At 43.9% G+C, this 23,839-nt stretch overlaps 1 protein-coding gene across 4 annotated transcripts in view; it reads left to right on the forward strand.

The window, feature by feature from the left end:
* Nucleotides 1–2,543: 2,543 nt before the first annotated feature.
* Nucleotides 2,544–23,839, forward strand: part of LOC119180255 (alpha-N-acetylgalactosaminide alpha-2,6-sialyltransferase 5) — a 143,239-nt gene continuing 121,943 nt past the window's right edge. For 3 of the 4 annotated variants that reach the window (XM_037431405.2, XM_075869886.1, XM_075869885.1), the window contains exon 1: nt 2,545–2,692. The gene's annotated coding sequence lies outside the window, so the exon portion shown is untranslated. Of the gene's footprint in view, nt 2,693–23,839 lie in introns of all 4 variants that reach the window. The other variant, XM_075869887.1, reaches the window with a different exon arrangement.

The raw sequence follows: 23,839 nt of genomic DNA on the forward strand, positions 1-23,839 counted from the left end.
CTGTCGACTTTTGTGATGCTACGATGAATGGGTGACGTGGCCTGGCTCATACTCCATGTTTATTCTATTCTCACTTCTTCCTTCTCGGCTTCTACCAATCATCGCTTCATACGTCACATATATATATATATATATATATATATATATATATATATATATATATATATATATATATATATATATATATATATATATATATATATATATATATATATATGTGTGTGTGTGTGTGTGTGTGTGTGTGTGTGTGTGTGTGTCCAGGCTGATGAGTGGCATTTGCCCCATTCCCCCACTCATGATAAAAGAGTTGGTATGCCCCTGAACAGAGAACCAATCGGTGCGAAACCATGCCTTGTTTCAACAAACGGCCCTTTCGCAGCCAAGAGCATAGAACCGTAGCTGTGATTAGCGTGATTTTTCAAGCTGTTTCCAAGCTTTGGCATTCTGTCAAGCTGCTCCTATTGACCTTCCGGCTTGGAACACATGCTAGCTTGACACCTTGCCGCCCGGGATGCTTACACTGTTGTGGAAGGTCGGTGCCTGACAGCTCTGGAGGTGCCTCTTTGAAACATTTGTTATTCAGCAGTACGATTAATTGTTCTGTTGCAAAGATGTGGCTGCACGCCTCACTTGCACCTGCTGGGCGCTTAACTTGCATTAATTACTGCGCCGCTGCTGGATCGCTTGATTGCCAGATCCTTAGTGTTAGGCTTTCCTGCATTTTTTTTCGCTTCTTAAACAGACGGCTTTTGCGCATGTAGTGCCCTCACTGAAAGAACAGCGATTTGAGCAAATTAGGCATCAGCAAAACAGTGTTTTCCTTTACTCGTACATTAAAGAAAAAATAAATCACAGAGTTTGATGGCTTTCACGAGGAAGGAACAAAAAATTAAACCCGCGAAATAATAAAGTGTACCTTATTACGCTTACTGATTGCACTTTTGCGCGAATGAAGATAGTAAATTCATCAGCACCCCGATGTTACTTAAGAGCAGCTTTTGTAAAGGCTTTGTATGTGACGTTCTTGGCGGCTGTCGTGGATTTAGCAGCGCTGTCGAGCGCATTGTAACACGCCTCCAAAATTACGTTCTAGCTCATCGGCTGAATCGATTGTGCGCCAATGCTGCAATACCGAATAGACCAAGTGCCCGGTCAAGCTTTATACGCTACTTCGTCAGATTACTTCATATGGAGGGAGAAGGAAATATATAAAATGGTATGATCAGATATCACTGTCCATACGAATGCATTTAACTTAATCCCAATATGTTTACGTTTGCTTCCTCTAACCTATTCTGAACGTGTTTAGACAATTATGACGCAACAGCTCACTCGAGACACAACATATTGCGGCTGCCAGTGCTCACGTCGCACAGTACAGAAACGTTAGAATGCTCACGTACCTCAAATTCCAGGCGTTCGTAGCTACCGACGAATGTGGCCTATACGCATCGTCGGCAACGTTCAACGACCTTGTGAGCTGGCAAGACAACACCTATGCGCGGAGGTTGGCTAAAATATGTTCACTTACGTTTGGCAGCTCTACAATTGTTTGTCTACATTACGCGGCCGGCAGTTGAAAAGCGTTGCCCTTGTGAGATTTCTCGTTGCAAGACGATCAAAAGCGACTACGGTTCAGTGCCTAGACACATAATACAACATAATGACTTGATAACAACACATGCTTGATACGTGGGGTTTAACGTCTCAAAACCACCATATGATTATGAGAGACGCCGTAGTGGAGGGCTTCGGAAATTCCAGCCCACTTGGGGTTCTTCAACGTGCACCCAAATCTGAGCACACAGGCCTACAGCATATCCGCCTCAATCGGAAATGCAGCCGCCTCAGCCGGGATTTGATCCCGCTGCGGATCGAATCCTGCGGATCAGCGGATCACCTGCGGATCACCTTCGAAGCAGCGGATCAGCAGCCGAGTACCTTAGCCAAGGCCACTGCGACGGGGCTTCATACCAACACATGATATATATATATATATATATATATATATATATATATATATATTTATCTTAGTTTGTGTGTGTAGGGAGGTGTGCTTGGAAGACCTGTGCCTAATGAATAAACTGATTCTTCACCAGTAACTTCTTTTTTGGCTATAGGCTCTCAAGCAGTCTACACACTTTGGTTTATACGGTACAAATTTGGCGCTCGTGTCATAGTTGTTATTTATCCATGCTGGGGGCAGAGCGTGTATTCTTTGTTTATAGCTTTGCTCGTGAATATGTTAATGTAGATGTTAATTGTTCAATGGAATAAGCTTTGAGGTTTGTGTGAAAGTACAGTAAGATCATCAAACAGAGTGTAATACAATACACTGACAATAACCAATGCATATGCATTGCATGCAGTGGTATGACACAATATGACCAGCAAACGGCATCCATCGCAGACGAGGCGCCAGCAGACGACGCAAAGTGCCCGCGTGCTTGCATCAGCGACGATGAAGAGAGGCGCCACGTGAGGAGGAAATGCGAGAAGGTGGCAAAGTTACTACGTCACGAAGCCGGCGGGCCAATCACCGAGCAGCCTGCTCTCACCCGGAACGAAAACAAAATGCCGCTTCTTGGCGCCAGTTCCGCGGTGAACGATTTCAATCTGTATCCGTGCGGTTGACGAGCGGGCTCGCCGTGCCAGCGCCAAGTGATCCACGCCATTCCCCACCACAGACTGGGTACGTTTCATTCTCGTTTTTTGACCACGTGTGATCGGTTCAATGGGGACGTTTCTCTCACCTGTATATCGCAGAGAAGTCGGTGTGGTGGTGTGCGCTTCTGCTGATTGCATAACGATTAGATGCTGTTCTTTTATGTTTGCGAAATTTTAACATCATGACAGGGGGGAACTAACCTGATAGGTTGATAGGTTCTACAAGGGTTGATAACAGCACTAGGGGATAAAAATCAATTCAAAAAAAAAGCTGTAAGCGCGAACAGAAAAGAACAATATCATCAGCAGGGCACGAACAACAGCAGGGCACGAACATGAAACTAGGATTTGGTCACGCAACAAGTATAAATTACCGAAAACCCGAAAGCAGAGGGAACGGGAAGGACCATAGAAAGTTTCTCTGAGTTTTCTATTTCTAAGTTTCCCAATCATTTTTTTTTACTTGGTGCTTGTTAATCTGAAGAAAATTATTTACAATCATCAACGAAATGAACTGACATTCATATACCTTGTTTCAAATCCACCAAAGTCTCTACAATGTGGTAGCGGCTTCTTGTATACTAACCCGCGACATCGGGCTCAGTAAAACGTCGTTGCTGCAATGTGCTTCTGGAGATAGTCATAATAATTATTAGGGTTTAACGTCCTGAAACCATATTTAGACTATGAAAGATGCCGCAGTGGAGCCTACGAAAATTTCGGTCACCAGGGGTTCTTTTACACGCACCTAAATCGAAGCACACGGACCTCAAGCATTTTCACCGTCATCGACTTCTGGGGGGAGACGACGATTGACTCGATGAAAACATTATGTGGTGGGTCCACTGTGTTTGCCGCTCCTTTTGGTGCACACCCCATCGCTTGTGGCCAGTGCGGCTATGGCCTATAATATCGCAGAAATCTACAGAAAGAAAGCTTCGATTTTATTTGCAAGATTATGTATTGAGAAATCGTTTGAACACTTCGTTTTTTTTGTTTGTGTTCACAGGACGTTTTCATAAGTCCTGTTGCGCACACTGTCGTGACATCTCATGTGAAATATTAGCACTTGCTGAAGTCCTTGTATTTGAATTGTTTGAAGAGCTTCAACTGCACAATATTTCTTGTATATCGTAAGACACTGTTTTTCTGCAAGAGTACTCATAATTCAATTTTCAGTTGGTGGCTATAAGCAACACACACACACACGCACACACACACACACACACACACACACACACACACCACACACACACACACACACACACACACACACACACACACACACACACACATATATATATATATATATATATAAGGGATTATAGGAAGTATCACGCAGGCTCTGATAGTATAGAAAAAGGAGTAATTCACACACAACGAACGTTTCAGCACAGTTTAGTCCGACGTTTCGACCGTGGGACCGGTCTTCGTCTGGGAATACAGGGCATAAAATTCGCGCGCTTATATATGTCAATATTCGAGACCCCCCCAAAAAAACACACATGCTCTTGTGTAATGAACAAGGCTCATCTGTATCAGCACAAAAACGGTTTTCAGTGATCAAAAATATATATCTATACAGCACTGTGTGATGTCACCATTTGTAAGTCATTGGCAGCTGATACGGCTTTGCGGGATACACGTGTGCATCGCGACATTACGGATGTCAAAGCTTTTTTCTTACAATAATGGTTCGCGTGTAAGATATACGCGTTGCCGATGATAAATAATTCTATTATATATATGTAAGAATCGCTGTTTCTGTATACATTATCAGCACAGCGCACTCTCTGATAAAGAAGCAGACTAGCGTACACTTGTTATATTGTTGACCAATAAGCTTACGTGGAAGGAAGACACGTCAATGTGCCTGCATCCTCATTGATACCATCTGCTACAGTATTGAACTTGAATATCAGGTATGATTCCCGGAGTTCACGATCATGGTTTGAGCGGAAACCAGATTCAAGAATGGTCGCTTTCATTTGATCGAAAGAGTGGCCCGGCATGCGAACGTGTCGTGATAGCGGTAGATGAGGGAATATATTTACATGGGATTTGTGGTTATTAAAGCGTATTCTGAATGGAGTTTCAGTATGACCAATATATTGTTTCAAACAGGCACTACATTCCAACATGTATACGGCATTATAAGTGTCGCAGTCGAAGCTACCACGAATCTTTAATTTAAAGTCCGAAGACGTGCTCGCGGCGTTTTGCGTGGTTTGCATGTGCACACACACTTTGCACCGTGGTTTGTTACAAGGTGCACAGCCACTCTCTTTACGGGTACCAATTTTAGATGACGTTAACATGTCGTGAAGGTTTTTTGACCGTCGGTAAACAACACGAGGCGGAACAGAAAAAATTTTTTTGAGATTATCACTTTCGGTTAAGATGTTGTGGTGCCGTTTCAATATAGCAGATACTTTAGGAGCTGATGATGAAAATGTCAGAACAAGGTTAGTTTGAGCAGAGCTATCGTTCCCGTCCTTTCCTTTCAGAATCTCGGTGCGGTTGAGTTGGTCAGCTCGAGTTATGGCATCGTCTATTAGTTTTTCCGGGTATTTTCTTTTTACTAGAGAACTTTTGAGCCTATTACAATTTTCAATGAAATCTGTACGGTCAGAGCACAACCGTTTAAAGCGGTGAGCCTGGCTATAGGGAATTCCTGTTTTGCAATGCCGGGGGTGGCTACTCTGAAAATGCAGGAGTTGATGTCGGTCAGTAGGCTTGCGGAACAGCTTCGTAGCAAGTTGTCCTTCGGAAATGGTGACTGTGACATCGAGAAAATTTACAGAAGTGCGCGAAAATTGGTGCGAGAACTTAATAGACGGATGGAAATTATTAAACTTTTGAATGAAACCAAGCAGACTTGCTTCATCGTGTGTCCAGACAAGAAAAATATCGTCAATGAAGCGCCTATAGTAGAGAGGTTGAAGCATGTTTTTACCTAAAAATTCGCATTCCAGAATGCCCATAAAAATGTTAGCGTAGTTAGGGCCTACTTTCGTACCCATTGAGGTGCCGTTGGCTTGTACATAGTGAATGTTGTTAAACTCAAAATTGTTTAATTCAAGGATAAGTTTCAAAAGAGTACCAAGCGCTTCTTTATCAATAGGTTTATCTAAAGGGGAATTTTCATAGGCCTTTATTACTGCAGAAATACCATCTTTATGCGGTATGTTGGTGTATAGTGATGCTACGTCCAGCGTTACTAACATTGAACCAGATGGAACATGAAGATCTACAATTTCTTGAAGGAAATGGTTGGTGTCTTTGATGAATGACGGAAATGTGGCTGGAATCTTGTTTATGAGGGAGTCAACGTAACGAGATAAATTTTCGGTAACGGTGCCGATTCCGGAAATGATGGGGCGGCCGGGATTATTCTGCTTGTGAATTTTAGGAAGCATATAAAATCTTCCCGCTACGGGACTGAGTGGTACCAAAGAGCGGACTGTCTTTTCATCTAATTTACCATGTTCTAGTAAAGACGTAAGTGCGTCCTTAAGCTTAGATTTAAATTCGCTGGTAGGATCGGAGGGCAAAGCTTTGTAAAAAGTGGCATCTGAAAGTTGCCTCTCGGCCTCGCTTATATAATCAACCGCGTTGAGAATTACAATGGCCCCCCCTTTATCGGCTGGTTTGATGACGATGTCATGGTTTGTCGACAACTGTTCGAGAGCAACCTTCTCTTTTTTGGACAAATTGTGGCGGTAAGGCGCAGTTTTCTTATAGGCAGCGAAAATGTCGCGTTGTACAGCGTTTATGTAAATGTCAAGACATCTGTCGCGATGTGGTGGGGGTGTCCATTGTTTATATGTCGGTAGTGCAGGTCTTGTTTCATTCGGGCTTCGGCGGTCATGATAGTATTCTCTCAGACGCAAATTACGGGAAAAGTTGTGTAGATCCTTCAGAAGTTGAAACTCGTTGAAGCCACCTGAAGCGGGGCAAAAGTTGAGGCCCTTTGACAGAGCACCCATTTGTTCGTTGGAAAGAACTATGTTTGAAAGGTTTACAACGCTGCTATCTATTTGAGAAGACTGGTCTTTCGAATCATTCGAACGTGTTGCGGCGCGTTTGGTCACCTCAAATTTGCGTTCGTGCGTACATAAACCATCACGTAGAAACTTCTTCTGTTTAGTTGTGTTTAACTTGTTCCTCTTACGTTCTTCATAGGCAATTAAACATTCAGACTCATGCACTGCTAGCTTCTTTAACAGGCGAGCTTCTGTATGCTGAAGGTCTTGCGTGCAAGATTTATAATGGTCAATAATTATGGGTATGAGATCTAAGGACGCTTTACTTAACACTTCTTGCCATTTGGTTTTGTTAGAGGCCGAAAGTTCAGAAGTAGCTGGTTTAAATCTTATCTGTAAACCTTTCGGGACCACCGAAGCATTCAAGTAGCTCGTAAGTGAGAATACGTGTAGCTCGGAACGAACCCTTTTCTCAATAATTTTCCTAGCTTCTAAAAACTCTCGCGAAGGAAGACTTGAAACATTGCCTTTAAGCGCAGGCGCCTGCCGTCAGTCGGTGGCACTCCCTCGACCGGCGTTCCGGCGGGTAGGGTAGCGATGACCCGTGGTGGCGGGAGCCTCAGTTCGGTTTTGCCGAGTTGTGTCTTGGCTTGAAGAACCGGAGTTGTGTGTAGCACCCGCAGGGGACGTTTGTTGGCGTCTCCTGGGGGACGTCGGCGTAGATCGTTCTGGGGGTTCGCAAGGTGGGCAGTCACGCCATGATGATGTAGTTCCTAGGAAACGTTTGCAGCAGAGTTCGCGAATGTGGCTGGCGATGATGGCAACACCTTCGAAGCTTAGATGAAGACCATCAGCTGCCAACACACGTGTCAGGGGCAGCCAGTGGAGACCATGATCGACGAAAAAAACTTTCTTGGAGCGCCTACAGTAGTTGTGCAGCAGTCGGTTGAAGTACGTGGCTTCCATATTGCACCGGTAAACAAATGAAAGGTTGCCGTTGCCATTACGGCGGTTAGGGCAGCGTGGAAGAACGAGTGTTGCGTAAATCCTTGAAATGTGAGGCTTGGCGTTCATAACGTGCTCCAGCAGGGATCGGTATCTTCCGAATGCTACAGCAGCACTTGTTGAAGCGATGTCGTTGGTACCAATGTGGAGAACGAGGGCGGTTGCGGATTCTGGCACAAAGTGAAGAAAGGACCGCACGTCGGAGATATGCGCACCCACTTGAGAGATGAAAGCGGGAGTCCCTCTTGAACATGGGTCGAAATGCTGGTGGACGTACTTGGTCTGAGAATCACCAATGACGACTGTAGAAATTTCTTCTTGGGGATACTTTAAAATGATGTGCTTTGACGTTGTCGTGACAAGAGCCATTGCGGGTAAGTAGAAGGGATTATAGGAAGTATCACGCAGGCTCTGATAGTATAGAAAAAGGAGTAATTCACACACAACGAACGTTTCAGCACAGTTTAGTCCGACGTTTCGACCGTGGGACCGGTCTTCGTCTGGGAATACAGGGCATAAAATTCGCGCGCTTATATATGTCAATATTCGAGACCCCCCCAAAAAAACACACATGCTCTTGTGTAATGAACAAGGCTCATCTGTATCAGCACAAAAACGGTTTTCAGTGATCAAAAATATATATCTATACAGCACTGTGTGATGTCACCATTTGTAAGTCATTGGCAGCTGATACGGCTTTGCGGGATACACGTGTGCATCGCGACATTACGGATGTCAAAGCTTTTTTCTTACAATAATGGTTCGCGTGTAAGATATACGCGTTGCCGATGATAAATAATTCTATTATATATATGTAAGAATCGCTGTTTCTGTATACATTATCAGCACAGCGCACTCTCTGATAAAGAAGCAGACTAGCGTACACTTGTTATATTGTTGACCAATAAGCTTACGTGGAAGGAAGACACGTCAATGTGCCTGCATCCTCATTGATACCATCTGCTACAGTATTGAACTTGAATATCAGGTATGATTCCCGGAGTTCACGATCATGGTTTGAGCGGAAACCAGATTCAAGAATGGTCGCTTTCATTTGATCGAAAGAGTGGCCCGGCATACGAACGTGTCGTGATAGCGGTAGATGAGGGAATATATTTACATGGGATTTGTGGTTATTAAAGCGTATTCTGAATGGAGTTTCAGTATGACCAATATATTGTTTCAAACAGGCACTACATTCCAACATGTATACGGCATTATAAGTGTCGCAGTCGAAGCTACCACGAATCTTTAATTTAAAGTCCGAAGACGTGCTCGCGGCGTTTTGCGTGGTTTGCATGTGCACACACACTTTGCACCGTGGTTTGTTACAAGGTGCACAGCCACTCTCTTTACGGGTACCAATTTTAGATGACGTTAACATGTCGTGAAGGTTTTTTGACCGTCGGTAAACAACACGAGGCGGAACAGAAAAAATTTTTTTGAGATTATCACTTTCGGTTAAGATGTTGTGGTGCCGTTTCAATATAGCAGATACTTTAGGAGCTGATGATGAAAATGTCAGAACAAGGTTAGTTTGAGCAGAGCTATCGTTCCCGTCCTTTCCTTTCAGAATCTCGGTGCGGTTGAGTTGGTCAGCTCGAGTTATGGCATCGTCTATTAGTTTTTCCGGGTATTTTCTTTTTACTAGAGAACTTTTGAGCCTATTACAATTTTCAATGAAATCTGTACGGTCAGAGCACAACCGTTTAAAGCGGTGAGCCTGGCTATAGGGAATTCCTGTTTTGCAATGCCGGGGGTGGCTACTCTGAAAATGCAGGAGTTGATGTCGGTCAGTAGGCTTGCGGAACAGCTTCGTAGCAAGTTGTCCTTCGGAAATGGTGACTGTGACATCGAGAAAATTTACAGAAGTGCGCGAAAATTGGTGCGAGAACTTAATAGACGGATGGAAATTATTAAACTTTTGAATGAAACCAAGCAGACTTGCTTCATCGTGTGTCCAGACAAGAAAAATATCGTCAATGAAGCGCCTATAGTAGAGAGGTTGAAGCATGTTTTTACCTAAAAATTCGCATTCCAGAATGCCCATAAAAATGTTAGCGTAGTTAGGGCCTACTTTCGTACCCATTGAGGTGCCGTTGGCTTGTACATAGTGAATGTTGTTAAACTCAAAATTGTTTAATTCAAGGATAAGTTTCAAAAGAGTACCAAGCGCTTCTTTATCAATAGGTTTATCTAAAGGGGAATTTTCATAGGCCTTTATTACTGCAGAAATACCATCTTTATGCGGTATGTTGGTGTATAGTGATGCTACGTCCAGCGTTACTAACATTGAACCAGATGGAACATGAAGATCTACAATTTCTTGAAGGAAATGGTTGGTGTCTTTGATGAATGACGGAAATGTGGCTGGAATCTTGTTTATGAGGGAGTCAACGTAACGAGATAAATTTTCGGTAACGGTGCCGATTCCGGAAATGATGGGGCGGCCGGGATTATTCTGCTTGTGAATTTTAGGAAGCATATAAAATCTTCCCGCTACGGGACTGAGTGGTACCAAAGAGCGGACTGTCTTTTCATCTAATTTACCATGTTCTAGTAAAGACGTAAGTGCGTCCTTAAGCTTAGATTTAAATTCGCTGGTAGGATCGGAGGGCAAAGCTTTGTAAAAAGTGGCATCTGAAAGTTGCCTCTCGGCCTCGCTTATATAATCAACCGCGTTGAGAATTACAATGGCCCCCCCTTTATCGGCTGGTTTGATGACGATGTCATGGTTTGTCGACAACTGTTCGAGAGCAACCTTCTCTTTTTTGGACAAATTGTGGCGGTAAGGCGCAGTTTTCTTATAGGCAGCGAAAATGTCGCGTTGTACAGCGTTTATGTAAATGTCAAGACATCTGTCGCGATGTGGTGGGGGTGTCCATTGTTTATATGTCGGTAGTGCAGGTCTGGTTTCATTCGGGCTTCGGCGGTCATGATAGTATTCTCTCAGACGCAAATTACGGGAAAAGTTGTGTAGATCCTTCAGAAGTTGAAACTCGTTGAAGCCACCTGAAGCGGGGCAAAAGTTGAGGCCCTTTGACAGAGCACCCATTTGTTCGTTGGAAAGAACTATGTTTGAAAGGTTTACAACGCTGCTATCTATTTGAGAAGACTGGTCTTTCGAATCATTCGAACGTGTTGCGGCGCGTTTGGTCACCTCAAATTTGCGTTCGTGCGTACATAAACCATCACGTAGAAACTTCTTCTGTTTAGTTGTGTTTAACTTGTTCCTCTTACGTTCTTCATAGGCAATTAAACATTCAGACTCATGCACTGCTAGCTTCTTTAACAGGCGAGCTTCTGTATGCTGAAGGTCTTGCGTGCAAGATTTATAATGGTCAATAATTATGGGTATGAGATCTAAGGACGCTTTACTTAACACTTCTTGCCATTTGGTTTTGTTAGAGGCCGAAAGTTCAGAAGTAGCTGGTTTAAATCTTATCTGTAAACCTTTCGGGACCACCGAAGCATTCAAGTAGCTCGTAAGTGAGAATACGTGTAGCTCGGAACGAACCCTTTTCTCAATAATTTTCCTAGCTTCTAAAAACTCTCGCGAAGGAAGACTTGAAACATTGCCTTTAAGCGCAGGCGCCTGCCGTCAGTCGGTGGCACTCCCTCGACCGGCGTTCCGGCGGGTAGGGTAGCGATGACCCGTGGTGGCGGGAGCCTCAGTTCGGTTTTGCCGAGTTGTGTCTTGGCTTGAAGAACCGGAGTTGTGTGTAGCACCCGCAGGGGACGTTTGTTGGCGTCTCCTGGGGGACGTCGGCGTAGATCGTTCTGGGGGTTCGCAAGGTGGGCAGTCACGCCATGATGATGTAGTTCCTAGGAAACGTTTGCAGCAGAGTTCGCGAATGTGGCTGGCGATGATGGCAACACCTTCGAAGCTTAGATGAAGACCATCAGCTGCCAACACACGTGTCAGGGGCAGCCAGTGGAGACCATGATCGACGAAAAAAACTTTCTTGGAGCGCCTACAGTAGTTGTGCAGCAGTCGGTTGAAGTACGTGGCTTCCATATTGCACCGGTAAACAAATGAAAGGTTGCCGTTGCCATTACGGCGGTTAGGGCAGCGTGGAAGAACGAGTGTTGCGTAAATCCTTGAAATGTGAGGCTTGGCGTTCATAACGTGCTCCAGCAGGGATCGGTATCTTCCGAATGCTACAGCAGCACTTGTTGAAGCGATGTCGTTGGTACCAATGTGGAGAACGAGGGCGGTTGCGGATTCTGGCACAAAGTGAAGTAAGGACCGCACGTCGGAGATATGCGCACCCACTTGAGAGATGAAAGCGGGAGTCCCTCTTGAACATGGGTCGAAATGCTGGTGGACGTACTTGGTCTGAGAATCACCAATGACGACTGTAGAAATTTCTTCTTGGGGATACTTTAAAATGATGTGCTTTGACGTTGTCGTGACAAGAGCCATTGCGGGTAAGTAGAAGGGATTATAGGAAGTATCACGCAGGCTCTGATAGTATAGAAAAAGGAGTAATTCACACACAACGAACGTTTCAGCACAGTTTAGTCCGACGTTTCGACCGTGGGACCGGTCTTCGTCTGGGAATACAGGGCATAAAATTCGCGCGCTTATATATGTCAATATTCGAGACCCCCCCAAAAAAACACACATGCTCTTGTGTAATGAACAAGGCTCATCTGTATCAGCACAAAAACGGTTTTCAGTGATCAAAAATATATATCTATACAGCACTGTGTGATGTCACCATTTGTAAGTCATTGGCAGCTGATACGGCTTTGCGGGATACACGTGTGCATCGCGACATTACGGATGTCAAAGCTTTTTTCTTACAATAATGGTTCGCGTGTAAGATATACGCGTTGCCGATGATAAATAATTCTATTATATATATGTAAGAATCGCTGTTTCTGTATACATTATCAGCACAGCGCACTCTCTGATAAAGAAGCAGACTAGCGTACACTTGTTATATTGTTGACCAATAAGCTTACGTGGAAGGAAGACACGTCAATGTGCCTGCATCCTCATTGATACCATCTGCTACAGTATTGAACTTGAATATCAGGTATGATTCCCGGAGTTCACGATCATGGTTTGAGCGGAAACCAGATTCAAGAATGGTCGCTTTCATTTGATCGAAAGAGTGGCCCGGCATGCGAACGTGTCGTGATAGCGGTAGATGAGGGAATATATTTACATGGGATTTGTGGTTATTAAAGCGTATTCTGAATGGAGTTTCAGTATGACCAATATATTGTTTCAAACAGGCACTACATTCCAACATGTATACGGCATTATAAGTGTCGCAGTCGAAGCTACCACGAATCTTTAATTTAAAGTCCGAAGACGTGCTCGCGGCGTTTTGCGTGGTTTGCATGTGCACACACACTTTGCACCGTGGTTTGTTACAAGGTGCACAGCCACTCTCTTTACGGGTACCAATTTTAGATGACGTTAACATGTCGTGAAGGTTTTTTGACCGTCGGTAAACAACACGAGGCGGAACAGAAAAAATTTTTTTGAGATTATCACTTTCGGTTAAGATGTTGTGGTGCCGTTTCAATATAGCAGATACTTTAGGAGCTGATGATGAAAATGTCAGAACAAGGTTAGTTTGAGCAGAGCTATCGTTCCCGTCCTTTCCTTTCAGAATCTCGGTGCGGTTGAGTTGGTCAGCTCGAGTTATGGCATCGTCTATTAGTTTTTCCGGGTATTTTCTTTTTACTAGAGAACTTTTGAGCCTATTACAATTTTCAATGAAATCTGTACGGTCAGAGCACAACCGTTTAAAGCGGTGAGCCTGGCTATAGGGAATTCCTGTTTTGCAATGCCGGGGGTGGCTACTCTGAAAATGCAGGAGTTGATGTCGGTCAGTAGGCTTGCGGAACAGCTTCGTAGCAAGTTGTCCTTCGGAAATGGTGACTGTGACATCGAGAAAATTTACAGAAGTGCGCGAAAATTGGTGCGAGAACTTAATAGACGGATGGAAATTATTAAACTTTTGAATGAAACCAAGCAGACTTGCTTCATCGTGTGTCCAGACAAGAAAAATATCGTCAATGAAGCGCCTATAGTAGAGAGGTTGAAGCATGTTTTTACCTAAAAATTCGCATTCCAGAATGCCCATAAAAATGTTAGCGTAGTTAGGGCCTACTTTCGTACCCATTGAGGTGCCGTTGGCTTGTACATAGTGAATGTTGTTAAACTCAAAATTGTTTAATTCAAGGATAAGTTTCAAAAGAGTACCAAGCGCTTCTTTATCAATAGGTTTATCTAAAGGGGAATTTTCATAGGCCTTTATTACTGCAGAAATACCATCTTTATGCGGTATGTTGGTGTATAGTGATGCTACGTCCAGCGTTACTAACATTGAACCAGATGGAACATGAAGATCTACAATTTCTTGAAGGAAATGGTTGGTGTCTTTGATGAATGACGGAAATGTGGCTGGAATCTTGTTTATGAGGGAGTCAACGTAACGAGATAAATTTTCGGTAACGGTGCCGATTCCGGAAATGATGGGGCGGCCGGGATTATTCTGCTTGTGAATTTTAGGAAGCATATAAAATCTTCCCGCTACGGGACTGAGTAATTGCGTCTGAGACCCGTAATTTGCGTCTGAGAGAATACTATCATGACCGCCGAAGCCCGAATGAAACCAGACCTGCACTACCGACATATAAACAATGGACACCCCCACCACATCGCGACAGATGTCTTGACATTTACATAAACGCTGTACAACGCGACATTTTCGCTGCCTATAAGAAAACTGCGCCTTACCGCCACAATTTGTCCAAAAAAGAGAAGGTTGCTCTCGAACAGTTGTCGACAAACCATGACATCGTCATCAAACCAGCCGATAAAGGGGGGGCCATTGTAATTCTCAACGCGGTTGATTATATAAGCGAGGCCGAGAGGCAACTTTCAGATGCCACTTTTTACAAAGCTTTGCCCTCCGATCCTACCAGCGAATTTAAATCTAAGCTTAAGGACGCACTTACGTCTTTACTAGAACATGGTAAATTAGATGAAAAGACAGTCCGCTCTTTGGTACCACTCAGTCCCGTAGCGGGAAGATTTTATATGCTTCCTAAAATTCACAAGCAGAATAATCCCGGCCGCCCCATCATTTCCGGAATCGGCACCGTTACCGAAAATTTATCTCGTTACGTTGACTCCCTCATAAACAAGATTCCAGCCACATTTCCGTCATTCATCAAAGACACCAACCATTTCCTTCAAGAAATTGTAGATCTTCATGTTCCATCTGGTTCAATGTTAGTAACGCTGGACGTAGCATCACTATACACCAACATACCGCATAAAGATGGTATTTCTGCAGTAATAAAGGCCTATGAAAATTCCCCTTTAGATAAACCTATTGATAAAGAAGCGCTTGGTACTCTTTTGAAACTTATCCTTGAATTAAACAATTTTGAGTTTAACAACATTCACTATGTACAAGCCAACGGCACCTCAATGGGTACGAAAGTAGGCCCTAACTACGCTAACATTTTTATGGGCATTCTGGAATGCGAATTTTTAGGTAAAAACATGCTTCAACCTCTCTACTATAGGCGCTTCATTGACGATATTTTTCTTGTCTGGACACACGATGAAGCAAGTCTGCTTGGTTTCATTCAAAAGTTTAATAATTTCCATCCGTCTATTAAGTTCTCGCACCAATTTTCGCGCACTTCTGTAAATTTTCTCGATGTCACAGTCACCATTTCCGAAGGACAACTTGCTACGAAGCTGTTCCGCAAGCCTACTGACCGACATCAACTCCTGCATTTTCAGAGTAGCCACCCCCGGCATTGCAAAACAGGAATTCCCTATAGCCAGGCTCACCGCTTTAAACGGTTGTGCTCTGACCGTACAGATTTCATTGAAAATTGTAATAGGCTCAAAAGTTCTCTAGTAAAAAGAAAATACCCGGAAAAACTAATAGACGATGCCATAACTCGAGCTGACCAACTCAACCGCACCGAGATTCTGAAAGGAAAGGACGGGAACGATAGCTCTGCTCAAACTAACCTTGTTCTGACATTTTCATCATCAGCTCCTAAAGTATCTGCTATATTGAAACGGCACCACAACATCTTAACCGAAAGTGATAATCTCAAAAAAATTTTTTCTGTTCCGCCTCGTGTTGTTTACCGACGGTCAAAAAACCTTCACGACATGTTAACGTCATCTAAAATTGGTACCCGTAAAGAGAGTGGCTGTGCACCTTGTAACAAACCACGGTGCAAAGTGTGTGTGCACATGCAAACCACGCAAAACGCCGCGAGCACGTCTTCGGACTTTAAATTAAAGATTCGTGGTAGCTTCGACTGCGACACTTATAATGCCGTATACATGTTGGAATGTAGTGCCTGTTTGAAACAATATATTGGTCATACTGAAACTCCATTCAGAATACGCTTTAATAACCACAAATCCCATGTAAATATATTCCCTCATCTACCGCTATCACGACACGTTCGCATGCCGGGCCACTCTTTCGATCAAATGAAAGCGACCATTCTTGAATCTGGTTTCCGCTCAAACCATGATCGTGAACTCCGGGAATCATACCTGATATTCAAGTTCAATACTGTAGCAGATGGTATCAATGAGGATGCAGGCACATTGACGTGTCTTCCTTCCACGTAAGCTTATTGGTCAACAATATAACAAGTGTACGCTAGTCTGCTTCTTTATCAGAGAGTGCGCTGTGCTGATAATGTATACAGAAACAGCGATTCTTACATATATATAATAGAATTATTTATCATCGGCAACGCGTATATCTTACACGCGAACCATTATTGTAAGAAAAAAGCTTTGACATCCGTAATGTCGCGATGCACACGTGTATCCCGCAAAGCCGTATCAGCTGCCAATGACTTACAAATGGTGACATCACACAGTGCTGTATAGATATATATTTTTGATCACTGAAAACCGTTTTTGTGCTGATACAGATGAGCCTTGTTCATTACACAAGAGCATGTGTGTTTTTTTGGGGGGGTCTCGAATATTGACATATATAAGCGCGCGAATTTTATGCCCTGTATTCCCAGACGAAGACCGGTCCCACGGTCGAAACGTCGGACTAAACTGTGCTGAAACGTTCGTTGTGTGTGAATTACTCCTTTTTCTATACTATCAGAGCCTGCGTGATACTTCCTATAATCCCTTCTACTTACCCGCAATGGCTCTTGTCACGACAACGTCAAAGCACATCATTTTAAAGTATCCCCAAGAAGAAATTTCTACAGTCGTCATTGGTGATTCTCAGACCAAGTACGTCCACCAGCATTTCGACCCATGTTCAAGAGGGACTCCCGCTTTCATCTCTCAAGTGGGTGCGCATATCTCCGACGTGCGGTCCTTACTTCACTTTGTGCCAGAATCCGCAACCGCCCTCGTTCTCCACATTGGTACCAACGACATCGCTTCAACAAGTGCTGCTGTAGCATTCGGAAGATACCGATCCCTGCTGGAGCACGTTATGAACGCCAAGCCTCACATTTCAAGGATTTACGCAACACTCGTTCTTCCACGCTGCCCTAACCGCCGTAATGGCAACGGCAACCTTTCATTTGTTTACCGGTGCAATATGGAAGCCACGTACTTCAACCGACTGCTGCACAACTACTGTAGGCGCTCCAAGAAAGTTTTTTTCGTCGATCATGGTCTCCACTGGCTGCCCCTGACACGTGTGTTGGCAGCTGATGGTCTTCATCTAAGCTTCGAAGGTGTTGCCATCATCGCCAGCCACATTCGCGAACTCTGCTGCAAACGTTTCCTAGGAACTACATCATCATGGCGTGACTGCCCACCTTGCGAACCCCCAGAACGATCTACGCCGACGTCCCCCAGGAGACGCCAACAAACGTCCCCTGCGGGTGCTACACACAACTCCGGTTCTTCAAGCCAAGACACAACTCGGCAAAACCGAACTGAGGCTCCCGCCACCACGGGTCATCGCTACCCTACCCGCCGGAACGCCGGTCGAGGGAGTGCCACCGACTGACGGCAGGCGCCTGCGCTTAAAGGCAATGTTTCAAGTCTTCCTTCGCGAGAGTTTTTAGAAGCTAGGAAAATTATTGAGAAAAGGGTTCGTTCCGAGCTACACGTATTCTCACTTACGAGCTACTTGAATGCTTCGGTGGTCCCGAAAGGTTTACAGATAAGATTTAAACCAGCTACTTCTGAACTTTCGGCCTCTAACAAAACCAAATGGCAAGAAGTGTTAAGTAAAGCGTCCTTAGATCTCATACCCATAATTATTGACCATTATAAATCTTGCACGCAAGACCTTCAGCATACAGAAGCTCGCCTGTTAAAGAAGCTAGCAGTGCATGAGTCTGAATGTTTAATTGCCTATGAAGAACGTAAGAGGAACAAGTTAAACACAACTAAACAGAAGAAGTTTCTACGTGATGGTTTATGTACGCACGAACGCAAATTTGAGGTGACCAAACGCGCCGCAACACGTTCGAATGATTCGAAAGACCAGTCTTCTCAAATAGATAGCAGCGTTGTAAACCTTTCAAACATAGTTCTTTCCAACGAACAAATGGGTGCTCTGTCAAAGGGCCTCAACTTTTGCCCCGCTTCAGGTGGCTTCAACGAGTTTCAACTTCTGAAGGATCTACACAACTTTTCCCGTAATTTGCGTCTGAGAGAATACTATCATGACCGCCGAAGCCCGAATGAAACCAGACCTGCACTACCGACATATAAACAATGGACACCCCCACCACATCGCGACAGATGTCTTGACATTTACATAAACGCTGTACAACGCGACATTTTCGCTGCCTATAAGAAAACTGCGCCTTACCGCCACAATTTGTCCAAAAAAGAGAAGGTTGCTCTCGAACAGTTGTCGACAAACCATGACATCGTCATCAAACCAGCCGATAAAGGGGGGGCCATTGTAATTCTCAACGCGGTTGATTATATAAGCGAGGCCGAGAGGCAACTTTCAGATGCCACTTTTTACAAAGCTTTGCCCTCCGATCCTACCAGCGAATTTAAATCTAAGCTTAAGGACGCACTTACGTCTTTACTAGAACATGGTAAATTAGATGAAAAGACAGTCCGCTCTTTGGTACCACTCAGTCCCGTAGCGGGAAGATTTTATATGCTTCCTAAAATTCACAAGCAGAATAATCCCGGCCGCCCCATCATTTCCGGAATCGGCACCGTTACCGAAAATTTATCTCGTTACGTTGACTCCCTCATAAACAAGATTCCAGCCACATTTCCGTCATTCATCAAAGACACCAACCATTTCCTTCAAGAAATTGTAGATCTTCATGTTCCATCTGGTTCAATGTTAGTAACGCTGGACGTAGCATCACTATACACCAACATACCGCATAAAGATGGTATTTCTGCAGTAATAAAGGCCTATGAAAATTCCCCTTTAGATAAACCTATTGATAAAGAAGCGCTTGGTACTCTTTTGAAACTTATCCTTGAATTAAACAATTTTGAGTTTAACAACATTCACTATGTACAAGCCAACGGCACCTCAATGGGTACGAAAGTAGGCCCTAACTACGCTAACATTTTTATGGGCATTCTGGAATGCGAATTTTTAGGTAAAAACATGCTTCAACCTCTCTACTATAGGCGCTTCATTGACGATATTTTTCTTGTCTGGACACACGATGAAGCAAGTCTGCTTGGTTTCATTCAAAAGTTTAATAATTTCCATCCGTCTATTAAGTTCTCGCACCAATTTTCGCGCACTTCTGTAAATTTTCTCGATGTCACAGTCACCATTTCCGAAGGACAACTTGCTACGAAGCTGTTCCGCAAGCCTACTGACCGACATCAACTCCTGCATTTTCAGAGTAGCCACCCCCGGCATTGCAAAACAGGAATTCCCTATAGCCAGGCTCACCGCTTTAAACGGTTGTGCTCTGACCGTACAGATTTCATTGAAAATTGTAATAGGCTCAAAAGTTCTCTAGTAAAAAGAAAATACCCGGAAAAACTAATAGACGATGCCATAACTCGAGCTGACCAACTCAACCGCACCGAGATTCTGAAAGGAAAGGACGGGAACGATAGCTCTGCTCAAACTAACCTTGTTCTGACATTTTCATCATCAGCTCCTAAAGTATCTGCTATATTGAAACGGCACCACAACATCTTAACCGAAAGTGATAATCTCAAAAAAATTTTTTCTGTTCCGCCTCGTGTTGTTTACCGACGGTCAAAAAACCTTCACGACATGTTAACGTCATCTAAAATTGGTACCCGTAAAGAGAGTGGCTGTGCACCTTGTAACAAACCACGGTGCAAAGTGTGTGTGCACATGCAAACCACGCAAAACGCCGCGAGCACGTCTTCGGACTTTAAATTAAAGATTCGTGGTAGCTTCGACTGCGACACTTATAATGCCGTATACATGTTGGAATGTAGTGCCTGTTTGAAACAATATATTGGTCATACTGAAACTCCATTCAGAATACGCTTTAATAACCACAAATCCCATGTAAATATATTCCCTCATCTACCGCTATCACGACACGTTCGCATGCCGGGCCACTCTTTCGATCAAATGAAAGCGACCATTCTTGAATCTGGTTTCCGCTCAAACCATGATCGTGAACTCCGGGAATCATACCTGATATTCAAGTTCAATACTGTAGCAGATGGTATCAATGAGGATGCAGGCACATTGACGTGTCTTCCTTCCACGTAAGCTTATTGGTCAACAATATAACAAGTGTACGCTAGTCTGCTTCTTTATCAGAGAGTGCGCTGTGCTGATAATGTATACAGAAACAGCGATTCTTACATATATATAATAGAATTATTTATCATCGGCAACGCGTATATCTTACACGCGAACCATTATTGTAAGAAAAAAGCTTTGACATCCGTAATGTCGCGATGCACACGTGTATCCCGCAAAGCCGTATCAGCTGCCAATGACTTACAAATGGTGACATCACACAGTGCTGTATAGATATATATTTTTGATCACTGAAAACCGTTTTTGTGCTGATACAGATGAGCCTTGTTCATTACACAAGAGCATGTGTGTTTTTTTGGGGGGGTCTCGAATATTGACATATATAAGCGCGCGAATTTTATGCCCTGTATTCCCAGACGAAGACCGGTCCCACGGTCGAAACGTCGGACTAAACTGTGCTGAAACGTTCGTTGTGTGTGAATTACTCCTTTTTCTATATATATATATATATATATATATATATATATATATATATATATATATATATATATATATATATATATATATAGTCCAGTGGATCCTCCGTGAGCGGTCACAACGTGGTTTATTTTGACGTTTCGGCCTAGAGTCTGGCCTTCATCAGGAATTCTCCGTTGTACCACAGAAAAGTATACTTTGGCCGTTCTTGTTTATTTATACATTAATGACATCGTCAATAATCATGATAACTCATTCTACGCTATATATGCCCATGACACCAGTGTTTTTCTTTTTCAGAGGAGAAAATCCTTACAAAATGAAAAAAAAAGGCTAAAAATGAAATACTTGTTGCCTTGAAAAGCTGATCGAAATAAATGGGCTAAAAGTTAACGCCGCCAAAACAAAAGTGATCATTTTCTGCCCTTAAGATAGAACTATGTCATCTTGCGACTCTTTGAATTGTGGCTTAAGAACCATAGAAATTGTAAAGGTATTTAAACAATTGGTGTTTGGTTTAGCGAAAAGCTGCTATAGAATGTGCGTATCAATCACGTGTGGTTAGCTGTGTCGCAGTTTCTTGGTCTTTTATACTGAAATAGTTACTTTTTTCCAACTTATATTAAGTAGTTGCTCTTCAAAAGTTTTTTTTATGTCACAAGTGAGTTATTGTCAATTTCTTATTATTATTCTTTTGCCAACTCTTCTAACCTGCTTATATGCGAACTGCTTTCAAAACTTACAAATTTCGCCTTGTTTTTCGCTATCAGTATAAAACAAAGAACAACAAATAAATGCTGACCGATTTAACAGCGTTAATTGAATATTATTATTTGTATTCCTTATGGTTCGCAAAAAAATCTGAAACAAGAACATCACGCACCAAACACGGGGCCCAGATGCTACGAATAACCTTGCCCTCTGTATTAAACCTTTTATGGCAAAATGACTTTTGTATCATCTTGCAAGCCTGCGCTGCATGCTTTCTCCGTGAAAAAACTGAAATGTCAGTTTTGAGCTTTGTCTTTCGTGCATTTTTTTTCTTTTTTTTCTGAATCGCACGTACGTGTAGTGTTCTTTCGGTGACTGTGTATATTAACGTATCCTTTTTTGTGCTTTTATTTTAGCACGCAAGTTTCTGCCCGCTATCACTGCTTGCTGAACTGTAACCGGTTGCGAAGTCTAGTGAAGCTCGCAGCTGTTTTTTTTTCTTTCGTGTCCTCTACTTGCTGAGTGGAAAATAAGATGATCGATTGATTGGTTAAATAAAATATTAGCAGATCCCACATTCAGTGGGAATCGATGATATGCGAAGCACGATAGAGAAAGGTTAATATATCATCCTAAAATCAGCACAAAGCTACGAGGTGAAGGTAAATGATGACGTACATGACTTCCGTGTCACGATTATCATGTTTGGATGTGTTGTTTACTTTCGTTACAGTGGCTAGAATAGGGAAATGTGATGAGCGGCAAGCTGCGCCTACGGAGCGCACTGAAGCCTCTGAGGTGGAGCCACGTGGGTGCGCGCGCAATTGTTTATACGTCGTGTGCACTTTTCCGACAGTTTCGTCAGATGCGTTCGTCCTCATTTTTTTTTGGGGGGGGGGGGGGGGGGGGGGAGGCGCGAAGCTCTTTGGAGCGGCACCCATTCGTTCCTCGTCGTAGTGCGTAACCAGGCTTACGTTTTGACTTGCAAGGTGCTGCCAGTGGGAGATTTCTTCTCTGAATTGTTGAACAATAAAAAATTCGCAGCGTGCGTGTTAACTAAAAGCCAAACTCTCCTGTCTCTCATTTCGCATTAGCAGCCATTGGCATGTAATTGAGCCCTATCTGACAAAAAATGCTTGCTAGTTATACTCGCTGGGTGTAACCTCCTTGGTTTTAGAAAGGTTCAGCGAGCGTTGGGCCGCAGTGCCATGAATACAGTGAACTAGTATGTACCATGAACTCGAGGTGGTTAAAGGTGCGAAGTAGACACGATGCGCAAGCCGTAAGAAAGTGTGCGGGTGCCACCTTTCGTTTAGTCCTTGGAATGTGCGCTGGATGTCGGTTCTTCTATATGCAGAATATATGAAGAAAAGACGCGAAATGGTGGTACTTGGAGTGTTGGCATGACAGACGAACGGACACACAGACAGATGTATTGACGGACGCACGAACGGCTGCACGAACGGCTGCACCGACGGATGGACGCATAGATGGGCGCAGGGGCGGATGCATGGAGGAAGGCAGGGACGGACGCATGGATGGACGTGCGGACGCACGAGCAGACGCACGCACGGACGGTAACACAGACGCACGCATGGACGGACGTAAGCAACAACGAATGAACGGAGTTATGCTTCGCTCCACTCTCCATCATTCACCCCGTGGATATGCTGCCATTTTTTCTATAGCGGTGGCCCTCTGACATCAATGCTTCTGTATGCGCTCTCATAGCGCCAAACAAAGTCATTGCTTTTTCCCGGGTTTCACTAAACGCCACAAGTCGGCTGAAAAAAAAAACAGAAAAAAAACATGCGTTGTTGGGCGTTTCAAAGGACAAAGCTCTGTTTGCGCAGTAGGGAAGAGCAATCCCAGGAGCTGACAAGCTGCTTAAAAAAATGGCAGCATATCCACGGTGTGAATGATGGATAGTGGGGCGAAGCATCCGTCCGCCCAATCGTGCTTGCTTCCCGCCATCCATGCGTGCGTCTGTGTGGCCGCCCGTGCGTCCATCCGCCCGTCCATGCGTGCGTCTGTTCATGCGTCCGCACGTTCATCTATGCGTCCGTCTCTGCTTTCGTCCATGCTTCCGCTCCTGCGTCCGTCCATGCGTCCATCTGTCCGTCCAGCCATCCGTGCGCCCGTTCATGCATCTGTCTGTGTGTCCGTTCGTCAACCTATTCAACACTCCAAGTACCACCATCTCGCATCTTTTCACTATATATTCCTAATATAGAAGCACCGCCAGCCAGCGGACATTCCAAGGACTGAAGGAGAGGAGGCACGCGCACACGTTCTTACGGC

This window comes from Rhipicephalus microplus, chromosome 7 (genome assembly GCF_043290135.1).
Source record: "Rhipicephalus microplus isolate Deutch F79 chromosome 7, USDA_Rmic, whole genome shotgun sequence".
NCBI lineage: Eukaryota > Metazoa > Arthropoda > Arachnida > Ixodida > Ixodidae > Rhipicephalus > Rhipicephalus microplus.